The following is a 16305-nucleotide window of genomic DNA, read 5'->3' on the forward strand; positions in this document are numbered from 1 at the left end:
TGAGAAGCAATTTTTTTTTTTTTTTGGTGACCGGTAAGGGGATCGCAACCCTTGGCTTGGTGTCGCCTGCACCGCGCTCAGCCAGTGAGCGCACCGGCCATCCCTATATAGGATCCAAACCCGCGGCGGGAGTGTCGCTGTGCTCCCAGCGCCACACTCTCCCGAGTGAGCCATGGGGTCGGCCCTTGAGAAGCAATTTTGATACACATTTACAAGCTGTTGAAATGTTTGTCCTGGATGAATACGTTTTAAACATTTTCTTTGCTATCTCTTCATCACAGATATATTTTGACAGCCACAATTGGAAATTCTAAATTATCATCAATGATGTTTCAGATTTAGATCCCAAAATTAGCCTGGGCAAATATATTAACATACCTACCAATTATATTTCTCAAACAAGAAGTATGACTGAGAAAACCGTGAATGGGGATGGTCCAGCATTATGAGCATTGTTGCTGCCCAGATCAGAAATCTCCTTTTCATTCTTGTGCACTGTTCACGTACACTCCAGTTATTTCAGGGAAAAGCTGTTTCCTTACCTGCTTGTAGCCCTTCATCTGGGAGTCACCGCACTCATTTAGAGGATGTCTCCATGTAGGCTCCACAGTAACACTGCTGCACAAACATTTCTTTTTAATCTGTAAGAACAGATGAAAATCAGGAACTAGGCAGAAACCACAAGAGAGTGGGTTGATTTTCACTCTGCTGCATTTGTCAGAACTTATTGAAGGCTGGGAAATGGAAACAAGCAGGAAGAAAGATGTTCTGATGTGTGGATGTCAGGCTGGCCTCTAGAGCGCTTGTTCCTTTCCTTCAATAATGCAAAAAACAGCCTGGCCTTTCTTTTTAATCGGCTACTTTTCTCTCCCCACATCTCCGTATCATCTGGCGAATGAACAGAAAATAGATTTTCTTCTTTAGATTTGCCATTGTCAAATTCAACATGTGTTAAGAGATGGAGACGAATGGTTAAGACATAGTTGTCTGAAACAGCCTAAGAGAAAATCGCCAACAGCCACCCACAGTAACATGCCCACAGGTGGGTGGTGATTGGAGCTACCTGGAAATGTATAATTAGTATTTGAGTAAAGAAGCATTTTGACATCAGTGACCATGTCTGTTAGATAAGTGGTGTTGCTGCTGCTGTTTTTTCCGCATGTTGACTTTCCATTACTGACAAATAGATCATGAGTAGGCCTTTACGAAAACTCACCATTTGTTAACATTTCACTAAGTTTGTGCTGCTTGTATGTTACTGATTTGAAAGTCTTCATATTTGTAGTTCCTTTTAAGCTCTATAATTTGTAATACCATGAAGAGTGCTCCAGTGTCCTTCCCATCTGGTGTTAGTGCTGTTAGATTTGGAAAGACTCAGAAGTTGGCTGCAAAGGGGCCTCATCGAAGTGTGTGACCCAGAACCAAAAGAGATCAGTGGCTGAAAAGCTCTTTATGAGGCTACTGCATTTCAAATGTGTTCACCCATGTTGTTCCATTGCCAGATTGGGCTAACTTGTAACATTCAGTTTGTCTTAAGAACCAAACCTACATGTTCGCAGTCATAACAACTTATAGTACCTATTATGTGCTCATGATATGCCAGGTACTACTCTAGATGCTTTGTATGTACTTACTATGTAGTAGGTGCTAGAGTTAGAGTAGCCACTGCTCCAAGCATACCCAAGTTATTTTCTTCATGAAGTATGTTTTCTTATTTTGTGTCTCACATACAATCTTAGTAGTCACTGTTGATCCTTGGGCAGAGGCCTGAGGGACCCAGAGCTGGTTTAGGGAAGATCCCTGCTTGGCTCCGCCAGAGGAACTCTTTTTCCTGAGTCTTCGGGGCCCAAATAGTCCTCGCTGTTGCTTTTAGTGACTAAGGGGCTAAGAACACCAATGTGCGTAAGAGAAGCTTGTTCGCTGCAGTGGCAATGAGATCTGGTGGGTAAACAGACGTAAGGTCAAGTAGACGTAAGGAGCCTTTAGAGCCTGGTTATTACCAGGGCACATTGCAGAGTCCTTCAGACATAAACATTTTGCTATTAAATGGATGATTTGGTATTAACAGTCTCTAAGCTGCAGCTCTCAAGACTTCCCTAATTTATTGCAGTAGATGGTGTTTACTCTGACAGTTTCAAAAACACCCATTAATTGTCTCAGTGCTGCTCTCTTGTGCTTCTTGACTTCCCTGTGGGGTGTTCCACATACCGGTTATTGAGTATGATTGGGGAGCAATTTTAGTTGCCTCCACTGGAGCTGCTTGCTTTCCTCTTAATACCGGGAGTTCCAAAAAGTATAGCCCTACAGGTGGTCGCCTCATGGCAGGTGATCTAAATGAGGTAGACCCTGTCTAAGACACTTGGGAGTAGAGGGTTTATGGAGAAGCATGGCCCACCCAGGGGGTTGGCTGTCACTCAAGCTCATTGGAGTCCATTGTTGTCTCATCTTTGATCCAGTGTAATCAGAACCTTGAGTACTGATTGCAGTGCACTGTTCTAAACAGTGTTTCAGCTCTCGAGTACATACAATGACCTGTGAGCTAATGTCCTCTTCCCCACCTCCCCCCCCCCCCCCCGTGGATGAGGAAAGTGAGGCATGGAGATGTTAAGTCAGGTCCCACAGCTCCTAGAGCCGGGCTTTGAAGCCTGGCAGAGCAAGTAGCTCCTGGAGCCTGTGCTCTGCTACTGCCCTTTTATGTCTCCTCTGATTTTACACGTTGGTGTCTGAATCCAGTAGTTTACAAACCCGTGTAGTCCTCGCACCGTGTGGGCTAAAACAGAACCTGACTGTGTACTATTTTGGCTTATGAGCAGCCAGTTTGTGACCTCTGTGTTACAGTTTTATTGGAAGGTAGTAGGGCAGGGATGGTAGGGAGGGGACAGCCAGGTACTCAAAAGGAAAGCCCATTTACAGGGACTGGATCAAGTCACAGATCCACACACACTCCATCGAGGAGTACTTCCTTCCTATCAGATGCTTTCACAGCCAGTACACACAGCAACCCTTTGAGGGGTAGCTATTCCTATTTCTACATCTGAGAAAATAGAGCCTCAGAAAACTTAACTAAGTTGTCCAAACTATTAGGTGGCAGGACTGGACTTTGGAGCAATTTTTAGATTCAGAGTTTAGGGTTCCTTCCCCAGTCTAGTGGCTTTTTCTTACAACGAGATGAATAATGAACAGTGATTCATAAATTAAGCATCTGAGAGTCAGGTACCCTAGACAGTCTTTGTCAGAACATAGGAGAAGTGTATCTTCTCATTAAGAATTGCTGATTGATTGTTTGCTCACATGAAATTTTAGTTTGAGATGAAAAATGTGGAGAGAGAAAGTGATGCCCAGTAGAAGAAGTGGTACAGGTGATAATGGTCAAGTGGTTTAGACTGTGCTTGCCTTGGTTGGAATGGAGGAAGATGAACATGTACATATTCACAAGAAGAACTTTGTGAATTATCTGTTTATCTTTGGTTCTTAAGATTGCATGTCTCAAGACAGATTGTGTGCCTTAGTAGAGTGTTTAGCTATAGGACCTTACTGACAGGGGCCACGGACATGTCTGGTATTTTCTCTCCATATTTGAGGGACTTTTAAGCGAGAAATGCCTGGAATTTCTGCTGCTTCCCACTTGGCCCCTGGATGTCCTCCTTGCCCCCTGCTCATCTGGGGACTCTGAAGCAGTTCTCTCTGGCTCTTTTAAAGCCATTCTTTATATACCTGACTGGCCATCATCTTCACCTGGGGAGCTTTTACAATGCAGATTCTAAGACCCTACTTCAAAGGGACTGAATCAGAATTCTTGCGTTTTTGGCCGAGGAATCTGTATTTTCACAAGTGTCCATGTAATTCAGAATTGTGGCCAGGTGTGAGCATACCTCTTTTGGTTCCCTGTCCTTACACTTGGAGGGATTTCTGTCTTCAAGGCAGATGACCTAATAGTCTGTTTTGTTTGTTCGGTGCTCTCCTACTGCCTGGATCTCTCATCATTTTCTTATCAGTTATCATTAGCTTTGAACACCTATGCAGACATATGCCCTGAGAACAGAAATTTTGATGATCAGAGTACTAATAGAAGGGTGTTAATGAGAAAGAGATTCATAGAGAGACCTAGAGAAGGGTCAGAGCAGCCACATAGTAATGAAACCCAAGGAGTGAGATCAAAAGGGGGTTTATGACACAAAAACAGTGATGTCTTCAGCTTTGTATTTGAGCCCATTTTTCTCATCAGTCTTTTCCCACTGGACGTCAATGAATGATACACATCTGCTTTTACACTGTGTGCTGTTACTTCCTCCTCTTCTTCCTCTATTTATGCACCTCACTCTGCCACCCAGGTTTTAAAAACTGGCCCCACCTGTCTTAGAGTGTGGAGCTTATGGAAACATGGGCACATTGTGAACAACTCAGAAATATTTCCATGCAGGATTTAAAATTGGCCCTGCCACTGTTTTGTTTTTCCATGAGGCTTATGCTAAGCATTTTGTGGATATGTTTATGTGCAAAGATTAGCTTGCATACATTTTTCTCTATTAGAATTGGGAATAAGTATCTTATTAATGTTCAAAAAAATGTGTTATCCTGACAATGTTTATTGATTACATCTTCATGTGCTTTTAAAACTTTATATTTTATTATGGCATTTAGCAACAGAAATAATTTAGCTTTATTCAACACTAGGCACCAGGCATAATATAAAATAACTAATAATAACTAGTAAGGATTACAATAAAATAATACAGGGCATGGTCCCTGCTTTCAGGATTCTTACCATGAAAGAAAAAGCTAAATTAGTCAATATTTGTTTTCTTTTTGTCCGTGGTGTTTTAATTTATGCTCAGTAGTTCTGTGTTCCCCCATCATTGTCCGAGTCCTTTTGTGGACTCCTAAGATCAAAGTACTGAGGGATTTCGTCCTGATTAATCTATTTCTCAGAACCCTCCACACACCCCCGATATGTCTGCCACCCCCAGCCCACCCCGTGAGCTCGCAGACACACACAGACATGTTTTCTTTGTCCAATACCATTTCCAGGCAGGACCCTGCCTTGTTAGTAATAAGACTAGTTATATAAAAACATCCCTTGTGTATTCATACTACAAATAGAGTGAGTTGAACATACGTAATCCCAAAATGTTATTGTTTCCATTTAGCTTCCATCTAGCCTGTCATCAACTGATCATAAAAGCTGGCTTTCTTACATCTTGATTCTATAAATGTCCTGTTCTGTTTCTTACCCCCAAATTCAACTGTGTGATTCTTAACATTACGTATTTTGCAATCTTTTTTTAAAAATGAGTTCAGAAACAGCTTTATTGCTATTGCCCTATCTCAGCTTTTTCCCAGTTGCTCCATTGGACAGTGAGTGAGACACACCAGTGCCACCACCTCATCCCCTCTTGCTGTCTTGGAGACTTGTCCGTGCGAGCCCTATAGAGACAGACCTTATTCTTTTTCATAGCTCTTTAGTATTCCATAATTTATTTAATTAGTTCCTACTGATGGACGTTTAGATAAATATGAGCATTTTCAATGAGTTTATTTTAACCACAGCAGCTATTTTTTAAAAAGTTTTTTAAAAAAATTTTGCTGGCAAGTGATTTATAATTGTGTGTGTGCTTGTATGTATTAGAGGGCATGGCTACAGATTCCACTGGACATTGAGAAGTATATTGGGATAAGAATACAGAGGATTTTAGTACAAGGCCCAATATAAACATTATATGAAAGCACAAAGTACAAGATATTTAAAGGAAGCGAGTTTGAAAGTTGCCCTCTAAAGGATTTGTAAAGGAGCCCATGTCTGAAGTGCTTCTGCTGGATAGCTCCTGTATTTAGAGAGTGCGGTGATAGTGGGCAGGGCGTGATGTGGAGAGTCCTAAATGTCATCATCTACAGTTTAAAGTTCAGAATGCCATGACGTTTTCGAGCTTTGTAGTGAAATGATGTGCTTTTAAAAAGTGTAATCAGGCAGGAAAACATTGAGTGCAGACATGCCTTTTTGTGTTTTCCTATGTGAAGAATTAAATCCTGCCAATGTCAGTTAATTGATTTTTGAGAGGTGGAGGAGGGGGGCAGAAATTATATCATTAAAACATGATATGTCACTGCATTGTAAAATAATACCTTTCTTTTTTACCTTCTATGAGTGACAGGCATGGGGATTCAATGGCAGTTATACTTTTATCTGAGAATTATAATGGAGAAACAAATGTCTGGTACAATATCACCACCTTCTGGTAGATTGAAAGAAGTAGCAGCTTATAAAATGAATTAATATGTGGAAGATTTACGTATTTTATAGACAGTTCACAAAACTTCACTTTGGTATAGGCACTAACATAGAGTCGTAAAGTTGAATATCTAATCCCAATTAGTTGAAATGCTTAATCCTTAAGAATCAGAAGGAATGATTTTCAGTTGATGTTTACAGAGTCAAAATTTAGAACTTAATTGTTAAAAACAAAAAAAAAACAAAAAACTTCTTCGCAGGTATTTCCTCTTCTCTGTATGTTTTTTGGGAAAGATGCTGAGGAAGCAGAAGAAGGCATCTTTTATACCACAGATCTTAGAAATATGTCATTTCTCACTGTCTTCATTTTGCTCCCATCTGCTCTCCAGACTTACCTCAACTATCACAGTCTTTGGAAGTGTCCCTGATACCTCAGGGTTGTTAGTGTTCTTCTGACAGGGCCTGTGTTTTTACATCATGCCTAGCTAGCATTGACAGTGGCTGTCCTTGCTGGCTTCTTGGTTTTGGCATCAACAGTGCCCACTACTACAGTAGGCACTCAGAAATGTTTATTGAGTGAATGTGTGTTACCAAAATATGGGGAGGCAGGGAATATCCCCCAACTCTGTGCCCTGGTTCCATAGATAAAGATAAGTGACATAATGGAGTTAATCTGAAAACAAGGACTATAAGTATTTTAAATATCCCAGGGGCATTACATCATGTAACCTCTTGTATACACATACTTCTGAGCTCCTTTTGAAGGCGTCTTGAACCCCTGATCTTCATAATGATTCTCAAAAGATGACACACTGCTTTGTAAGACAGTTTATTTACTGAGTGCTCTGACTACCCAACTTTTTAGTAAATCGATAGAACGAGTTAGGAAAATGAGACTCAAGAAGTCACTGAGAGAAGCTTGAGTTGGAACGAGACTTAGGAATGCAGGGGAATACTTCGTTTTTACCAGAAACTTTCCCAGAGCTCTGATAAGCACACTTGTTCATGCTGTGGAGGCATGTGGGAGGAGTGTGGCTCAGCAAGGTTAGGCGAGGCGTTGGTGGCAGTGAGACAGGGAATGTGACTGCATGACTGCGGTGTAACTGAAGTCGAAGGAAGTGCTGTGGGTGCTCACATGTAGCTTTTTTTGGTTTGTTTGTTTTGTTTTACCCAAAGAGTAAGCCACACCTGGAATTATGTAGAAGCATTCTTCTCTAGTCAGCAAACTGACATTAGCTAAGCACACGTGTTTGTAGTTCTGGATGGTGCTCCGGTTGTGTGGTTAGCCTTGGCAATTTAATTTTCTTGATGGCCTGACTGAGAAATTCTTTGTAGTTTTAGGCAATTAATGTTGTAAAGAGCTGTATGTCTCTTGAGATAATAGTTTGCTGTTTTGTATGGACCAGTTCGTTTCATTAGAATGAAGAATCGGTGAGGCCGCGTTTCTGTATTTAGCCATTGGATGCCTGGTTCAGGGAGCAGCTGCCCTTGTGGCTCTCATCTGATTCTCAGTGATCATGAGGTGTGCTATGCTCTGGAAGTCTGTCTCTCTCTAAAATTCGTATGTTGAAGTCTAATCCCTAATGTGTTGGTATTAGAGGTGGGGTCTTTGGGAGGGGACTAGGTCATGAGGGTTGAGCCCTTGTGAGTGGAATTACTGACCTTATAAAAGGGCTTGAGGGAGTGAGTTAGCCCCCTGTTTTGCTCTTTCACCATGTGAGGATGCAGCAAGAAGACACCATTTTGGAAGCAGAGAGCTGGCCCTCACCAGACCTGGAATCTGCTGGCTCCTTGATCTTGGACTTCCTGGCTTCAAGAATTATGAGCAACAAATCTCTGTTGTTTATAAATTACCCAGTTTAAGGTATTTTGTTATAGCAGCAGGAATGAATTAAGACAGGTAGGTTGAATGAGGATGTGTGGTTACACTTGTGTGACTTAATCATGACAGGATTAATTCAGAACCCATGTTCTACTTGAATGGGGTCAGGCATCATCAGCCTCTTTCAGCAGAATCACAGACTTCCTGTAAGTGGTGTTTATGTGACACTGCTAATGTAGTTAAAAGACAGCTGTGCCCTCATGTGGCTAGCCTCCTGATCAGCCTGTTAGTAGGCCTCTCCAGGGAGGCCTGTTCCTTGGAAGGACAAATGCAGTCTCTGTCTCTGAAGATCTCTTGATATCATACTGAGCATAAATTTTGTACCTAGTAGTTAATAGTATGAGGAAAGATTTGTGATAGTTTTGCTTAGGAGGAGAGAGAGAATATAAATTAGAATTTAGATTATACATTCCTTCAGGAACAAAAATATTCAATTTGGGTGGGCTACGTTCCTTCTTGTTGCATTAAACAAAATCACAAGCAACAAGCACTAACTCAGAAAACCATTATCTGTACTCTCAGGAAGCATCCATTAGAGATTTTTGTTGAATAGCTGCTAATCTAGCATCCAGTTCACAGTCTGTGTTAGGTGGATGAAAGAAAATTCACAGTGGGGGCTTCACATTGATGACTTAGCTGGATTCATTGAGTTCTTTTTCTTTGTCCTAAGCTGCTTGTTTTCTAGTTAATGCAATTCTAATGTAGACATGTATTTTCATGTATGTTATGTGCATGGGACTATATGTTCTTGTTTGCCCACACTGTCCCCATTTACACCTGCTGTACCAGCTCCCTAAGTGACACTTTCACTTTCAAAAGTGTCCAGGTTTTGGCAATAAATTATATGGCATTCTAATTAAAAGGGAAGAAAATGATCCAGAATTCTTGATTGTTTAACTGGCTTAACTTAATGTTCTCTTAATAATGAATATAATCTGATAATGTTTATTAAACAGTTTATTCAGGCTTTAGTTGAGAGAGCTTCCTAACTTCAACTCCAGCCTTATTTATAGTTAGTTTATAGTTTATAGTTTATTTGTGTTAATAGCATTTGATAACATAAAAACTTAGCAAGGCTTTTGGTAGTATCGGTAATACGTTGAAGAATACATTTCATATCAGTGTTGAGCTGTGGTTAAAACCAACCTTCTGGAGCCAGATTGCCTGAGTGTGGATCCCACCAGCAGCCTTTATTAACTCAGTGACCCTGGGATAGTTACTTAGCTTTATCTCTTACTAGGGATGATGCTAGTACTTCCTCATGAATTTGTTATGGGGATTAAATGGGTTAATACAGGTCTGGTGCTGAGAATAGTGCCTGCTATGTAGCAAATGCTTGATAAACTTTAGCTATTTTTATTTCATCAGAAAGTAACCATTCCATGTTAAAAGTACTAGAAAAGAGTATGGGAAGGAGCAGAAAAGTTAAGGCCACAGGTAGTAGTGTTACCAGTTTAAAATCATGGCAGCTGGTTTATTTTCCTCTTTCAGCGTGGCACACAGTGAGAGGTGGGATCCAGGTCTGCCCCCCTCCAAAGTCCTTGCTCATCCGTGAGACCATACAGCCTCCCACTAGGCTGAGCTAAGCTGCGTGCGTGGCCAGGCAGGGCAGAGGCCTGGCTTGTTCACCATTTCTGGTGGTGGGTTGTCAGGATTTGATGTAGGGTTGTGAATGGGGATGAGGGAAGAGAGGCGCATAGGAGGAGGAGAAGAGGGGACTCAGATTTCCAGTTCAGGTGCCTGGGTGGATGATGGTGCTGTTGACTGCATTCAAGGGTGAGGAGCCTCCTTGAATGGGGTAGGGAGAGAAAGTGATGCAGTCCTGGTAACAGCATGGACTTTGGAGTCAGACTCCCCAGCATCCTAAATTGCCAGCACCACTTTACTTCCCAGCCATGTGCTGGTGTGCCTTGGTTTCCTTATCTGTAAAATGGGATAATAGGAGACTTACTTTATAAGTTTGTTGTGAAGATTAAAAAGCAATTGGGACAGTGACTAGTGAGTACTATATAAGATTTTATTATTATTATTATCATCTGTTTTTAACCTGTCACTTTAGGTGTTTCTATGGGAGATACACCCCCACACACAGAGCCGTCTTTCTAATACCATTTGCAGAAAACATACTAAACTTCAAAGCTGACATCTAATGGAGCTTGTATATAAACTTGACAGAAAACATTAGTTTCTTTTTGCCATTTTCATGGTTATTCAGAAGTGGGAATGACAATAATAGCCTTTTTATTTATTTATTTATTTATTATTAATAATACGCTATCTCTCCTCAAATTTATTTAGTATTTATATCTAGAAGCCTGGATTTCTATATTGCTTGAAACTATGGGTGTCCTGATCTCTCTACCCACAAATGGTTCAATAATCTGCATCAGGGTTCTCAGTGTAGTCGTCATAGATGGTCCCCAACTTAGGGTGGTTTGGTTTACGATTTTTCAACTTTATGATGGTATAAAAGTACCCATACAACCATTCTGTTTTTTACTTTTAGTATTCAGTAAATTGCATGAGATATTCAACACTTTATTGTAAAATTGGCTTTGTGTTAGGTGATTTTGTCCAAGTATAGGCTAATGTAAGTGTTCCGAGCATGTTTAAGGTAGGCTTGGCTAAGCTATGATGTTTGGTAGGTTAGGTATATCAAGTACATTTTTAACTTACCTTATTTTTTAACTTAAAATGGTTTTATTGTGTCATCAAAACATAACCCCCATGTAAATCAAGGAGCATCTGTACTGCCTCAGGGGGCATTTTGTCAAGTTCAGGGTTTTTTTTTTTTTTGTCCCTGTATTTGATTGCATGAATTCTTGATACCTTGCAAAGCCTGAGGCTGTCTCCACAGTGTCCTGTGCTGCTCCTGGGAGTCACCCGTTATCTTTCCTGTGGGTGAAAAACCTGTTTATCAGTATTTGAGCCTATAATTTGTGTCTATTGTGTGTTTAAAACCTGTTTTTGTCTGGTTTAATATACACAAAACAAACTTTTCCAGGAATGTAACTACTGTCTATAAACTATTTTACCTGGAATCTTGTCAAGAATTTTTCATTTTGGAATGCTATATCACCAGTGGCAATGATGTACGTGGCATTTGGGTCACAAGTAACATTTGTAGCTATTGAATTCACATAATTATATGTACAGAGGAAAGAATATGATCACTTAACGATGAGTGAATAAATATCAAATAGTGCCTAAGTATTTGCATATTACATTAATATTTTATTATAAATCTCTTTGTATTTTTACTTTATTATTTGCTTTATTTTATTGTTGTTTACACACACACACATGCAAACACACACACAGAGGCAGTCCTTGATTTCACAATTCTGACATACATACGCAGTCATGTGCTGTATATATGACAGTGGTCCCTTAAGATTATAATACTGTATTTTTACTGTATGTTTTCTATGTTTAGCTATGTTTAGATAAAGAAATACTTACCATTGTGTTACAGTTGCCTACAGTATTTGGTACAGTAACATGCTGTATAGGTTTGTGGCCTAGGAGCAGTAGACTATGCTATATAGCCTGTGTGCATAGTAGGCTGTGCCATCTAGGTTTATGTAAGTGCACTCTGTAATATGTGCACAATGACAAAATTGCCTAACGATGCATTTCTCAGAATGTATCTCCATTGTAAGTGACATGTGACTGTATTTGAGTTACCATGACTTAAATAATACCAGTTTTCCAGCAGCATGGTTCAAATTTTAGTTACCTCAGTGCAAACTTCACTGCTGGCTTTCCAGTTCACAAATTATTATGTAAATAACATACACGAGTAATCAGTCATCTCTTCTTTCAAAGTTTGCCAGTGATGGGTCAATGTACATCTCCTGTTCAGTTCACGTGCAGGCAGCAAAGTGTGTAGTTGTGTTGCCTGTGATAAACCCCAGGAGAAAAAGAGATAATCAAAAGAGAGTTGGCCAAAAAAAAAAAAAAAAAAAAAAAAAAAAGTGCAGCAAAGAAATGAAAAGTGGTCACAAAATAAGTGAAATGTAAATGGAATTACAGAAGAAATAGCAGACCATGGGAATGTTTGGTCTCTGTGTGTGCTGCCAGGTGAATTTGGTGAAGGCGAACTTAACATCAGTGAGAAAAGTTGTTGCAATGAATGGATGCAGTGTCCTGGAGAAAGTGATGATGTCAAGAAACTTCATATTAAAGGAACTCTTGAGATTTCATGACATTGAAAGCACAAAGGATAAAATGTTGGAAGTTGATTCAAACTTTGAAAGGAGTATGACGGTTCTACAAGGCAGAGAAAAAGATGGTCACTCTGTGTTGTGAGTAATATATGAAGAAGGCAAGCCCTTTTTAAAGACATGTAACATGATTCAGGCTTTTTGAAAAACCCATAGCGGTAATTTATTGTTTGTGATTGACAAATAGCTTTCAGTGTTATGAAGATATTTTGGTTTAGAATAATAGTAACAATCTTAAGCATTGGATGCGATTTTTAAATACTATTTTAAAACTATCATAGGTTAAAGGACCGAGTCACACTCTTTATACTAAACCCATTAGCCCTAGTTTATACATGTTACATATTTGTCTGCATATGTGTGTGTATGTGTATGTATGTATATATATACATACATACACATACATATATATGCGCATATATATATATGCGCATATATATGTACACATATATATGTGCATATATATATGTACATATATATATGCAAATGTTTCTAGAGTGTTGTCGGAAAGTCTTGTATGAGGATACTTCAAAAAAGTTTGTGGAAAAATAGAATTAAAAGATAATATGAGTCTTCATGAACTTTTTGAAGTACCTTTGTATATATATTATTTAAACTCACACTTAGACTTGGAGGCTCTGGGAAATTTGGGACTATTTGTAGACCCTTGTTCATTAGTGATGCTGATTTGATCAGATATGTGGCTCAATTCTGAGAGTTGCTGTGGAGGCTGCCCAGACTGTGACCACTGGATATTCTTGGGCATAATTCAAAGAGAAATTGGTAAGTTTACTTTTAGTAAGAATGTTTTAAATAAATGGAATTTCCAATTTAGTTCCATATCTTGAGTTTCTAAATGAGGAAAAAAAGGTATGTGTGGTCTTAGAGCCACATTTTACCATTTTTATCATTTTAAATGATTTTTTAATCATTGTGATTTATAAGAAGAATTTAATAGTATTCAAAATGAAAGTTGCCATTTGAATACCACAAGTTTCTTGATCAGTTGATGGAAAATTTTATTTAACACTGACAATTTTACTCTTCCCTTTTCAACTCTAATGATAGTTTTGTGTACTTTTGAATCCATGAATAACTGTATGTTAATTTGGAAAGAGCAGTCAATATTTGTAGTATTTTCCCATGAAATCTATATGTTATTGCAGTCTTTTTAGTTTTGGGTTTTTTTTCACATCTGTAAAATAACTTCTTATAGGTGTTAATTATTCTTTTCGAACATTTTCATCTTATATTGCTCTAGGCAGCCCCAGGATACACATTTGTATCCATTAGCATTAATGATTACTACAGGAACACTAGCAAAGGGCCAGTCCACATTACTCTGCAGTTATATGCTGTAAAATGGGAAATAAGTTGTTTTCTTCACCTGTTTGAGTTTTACCACTAGATGGTGCTGTAGGGCTAGGGAGAGTGCCAAATTCTGCGTCAACCAGATGCTTTTGTTATGTTGAAATTTGAAAATGTTTCATCTAAGAAGTACTTACTTTTAGAAGTCACTTAGGGATAGCCAAAGATTGTTTCATATATCAGGCTGAGCACAATGTCTTTTTACATAGTACGTGAAGTCACTTAGGGATAGCCAAAGATTGTTTCATATATCAGGCTGAGCACAATGTCTTTTTACATAGTACGTGCCTAGTAAGTATTTATTGTTTTGTTAGTTGGCCTCTTACAGTGTTTAATCTAGGAAAAATCTCTATTTACAGGATGTAAGTGATCCCCAAACTTCATTTTGGCCTTGATTTTTTTTAACTTTGTTTTTCCTAGTATATCACATTTCCCCATGGCAGTCATAAAAATTCTTAATGTTTAAGCTGTACTCTTGTGTGCACATGCGTTATGTATTTTCCTAGACACTATTACCTTGGAGATTTATTTGAGAAACAAAACACTGGCATACTGTTTGGAAATGAGAATACAGTATTTATGAAGTGGTTTAATGAATAAAACAGAATCAGTAATACATGCATTGAAAGATTTTCTACGAGGTCATTTTCTTTGAACATCAGTTCTATGAGGAATAGAAAAAATTTTTTGTTTGGAGGTGGAATTCTCAGAATGTGTTTCTCTTCTGTATGAAAGGAATAATAAATATGCTATTTATTGCTGCCTGAGAGGATCCTGAAATATTGAATGTAATCCAAAAGCTCTAAGTAGGAAATTTTAGATTTCAGATTATTTCCAAATTATCAGTTAATTTTTAAAAAGCAAATAGAATTCTTATTTTCATCAATATTAATGGAGTATTATGTGTTAATTTCTGACACTAGCACTGTATTTATATTATTTCTATTGATGTTATTTCACTCATGTAAATGATTCATTCTTGGTTGGCCTGGATAAATAATTTTTGTGACCAGTGTGGGAATTGGTATAAAATATGAGCAGTGTGATTTTGATGGTTTCACAAGACTTTTTAAAAAATGGGGATAATAATGTTCTCTATTTTTTTTTTTCTAAGCCTATGTTTTAAGATGTCCCATTGATTTAATAATGTCAGGGAAATAAAACCACCATCTCATTAAATGTGCCCAATAACTAAATAGCATTCCAATTTTAGAAACATTAAAATGGGATTTAAAATAGTTTCAAGACCTCTTAGAATTAAGGACTGAATCAGAGGATTAAATGAGGTCTGGGGTAGAGAAGTATTTGGTAAACTCCAGAGTTCTGAATGAAGCCAGTTGATGCTACGGAAAAGGATAGTTTCTCATTTTTGGTTCTAAAATAGCCATACATTTAACAGCTTATATAAAACTTGAAGTAGGTAATACCACTTTTTTGTTTTTGACTGGGATCTATGTTGGACAGAAACAGAATAGCGAGGATAGGACATGTTGTATTGGAGGTATTTTCCCAGCTGCGATATTGCTCTCTCTCTCTCTTTTTTTTAAATGTAGGTAGCTGTTAACTCATCCTGGGCATTCTGGGGAAGGCAGAGACAGGAATTAGCCTTTTAAACTGCCTTTTTTCATTAGCTGATCTAAAAATGGCTATCTTAATCTAGCTAGTGGCACACAGTCAGGGAAGGGGATAGCTGTGTAAATGACCAAGTGAGGTGTATATACATTCGTGTACTTGAGTGCCATTCCATTGATGGAATTGGAATCTTGATGGAGAGATGGACATTTTGATAGAAGTCCTCAGATAATTCTTTTAACCCTTTTGTCACCAATCCCTCTGCCATACCTAGCTCACTAGACACTTCGTAGTCCCTGAGTCCTATTCCTGTACCTGACAATGGTAGTTGTTATTGGGCTAAGTTAGTCTTCCACCCTCATTTTTGCTCATTTTAGCTTAGAGTTTTGCAGAGTTTTACAAGAATCTAGATGGAGTATTGCACTGTGTGATACGTGTGTGTGTTTTGTCTCTGTTAACCACAGTCAGCAAACATGCCTTAACTCCTCCTCTGTCAGTGCTTCTCCAACCTTATGGGACAGTGTCAGAAACAAATAAGGCACTTAATGCTCACGCAGCTGATGGCTGTGACAAAGAAGGAGGCTCAAAGGTTTACATTGAAGGAGATAATACTCTTAAGATTTAAAAGGTTACTCTTGTACTTTTTGATTTGACTTATTGAACTCAGTCTTTCAACTTATGGTTATATTTTTAAATTAATGATATCACTATTAAAGTTGGAGTATAGTTTAAAGGGAAGACTATTTTACTAGTAGTTTTTCTAAAATAGAGAAACTGTTAAATGGCTGTTTGAACTAAGTTTACTTGGTTATTAACTAGGCATCCATATCTCTTCTCTACCCTTAGCACATAAGGATTTAAATACATCATAAGTGTATATAATAAGGGTAAATGTAACTTCAGAGTACATGTCTCAAATCTACTTTAATATTCAGTGACATTTTTCCCCCTCTGACGTAGCCTATTTATAATCAGTTAGTTGAATTCATTCTTTTCAATGTCTGTTTAAAAAAATATAGCTGGACCTCTCC

The 16305-nt window shown here is 38.5% G+C and overlaps 1 protein-coding gene across 1 annotated transcript in view; it reads left to right on the forward strand.

Moving 5' to 3' along the window:
• MED12L (mediator complex subunit 12L) overlaps positions 1-16305 on the forward strand; it is a 320736-nt gene that overhangs the window by 169430 nt on the left and 135001 nt on the right. The gene's annotated exons all lie outside the window — the stretch shown is intronic.

Source organism: Cynocephalus volans, chromosome 1 (genome assembly GCF_027409185.1).
Source record: "Cynocephalus volans isolate mCynVol1 chromosome 1, mCynVol1.pri, whole genome shotgun sequence".
NCBI lineage: Eukaryota > Metazoa > Chordata > Mammalia > Dermoptera > Cynocephalidae > Cynocephalus > Cynocephalus volans.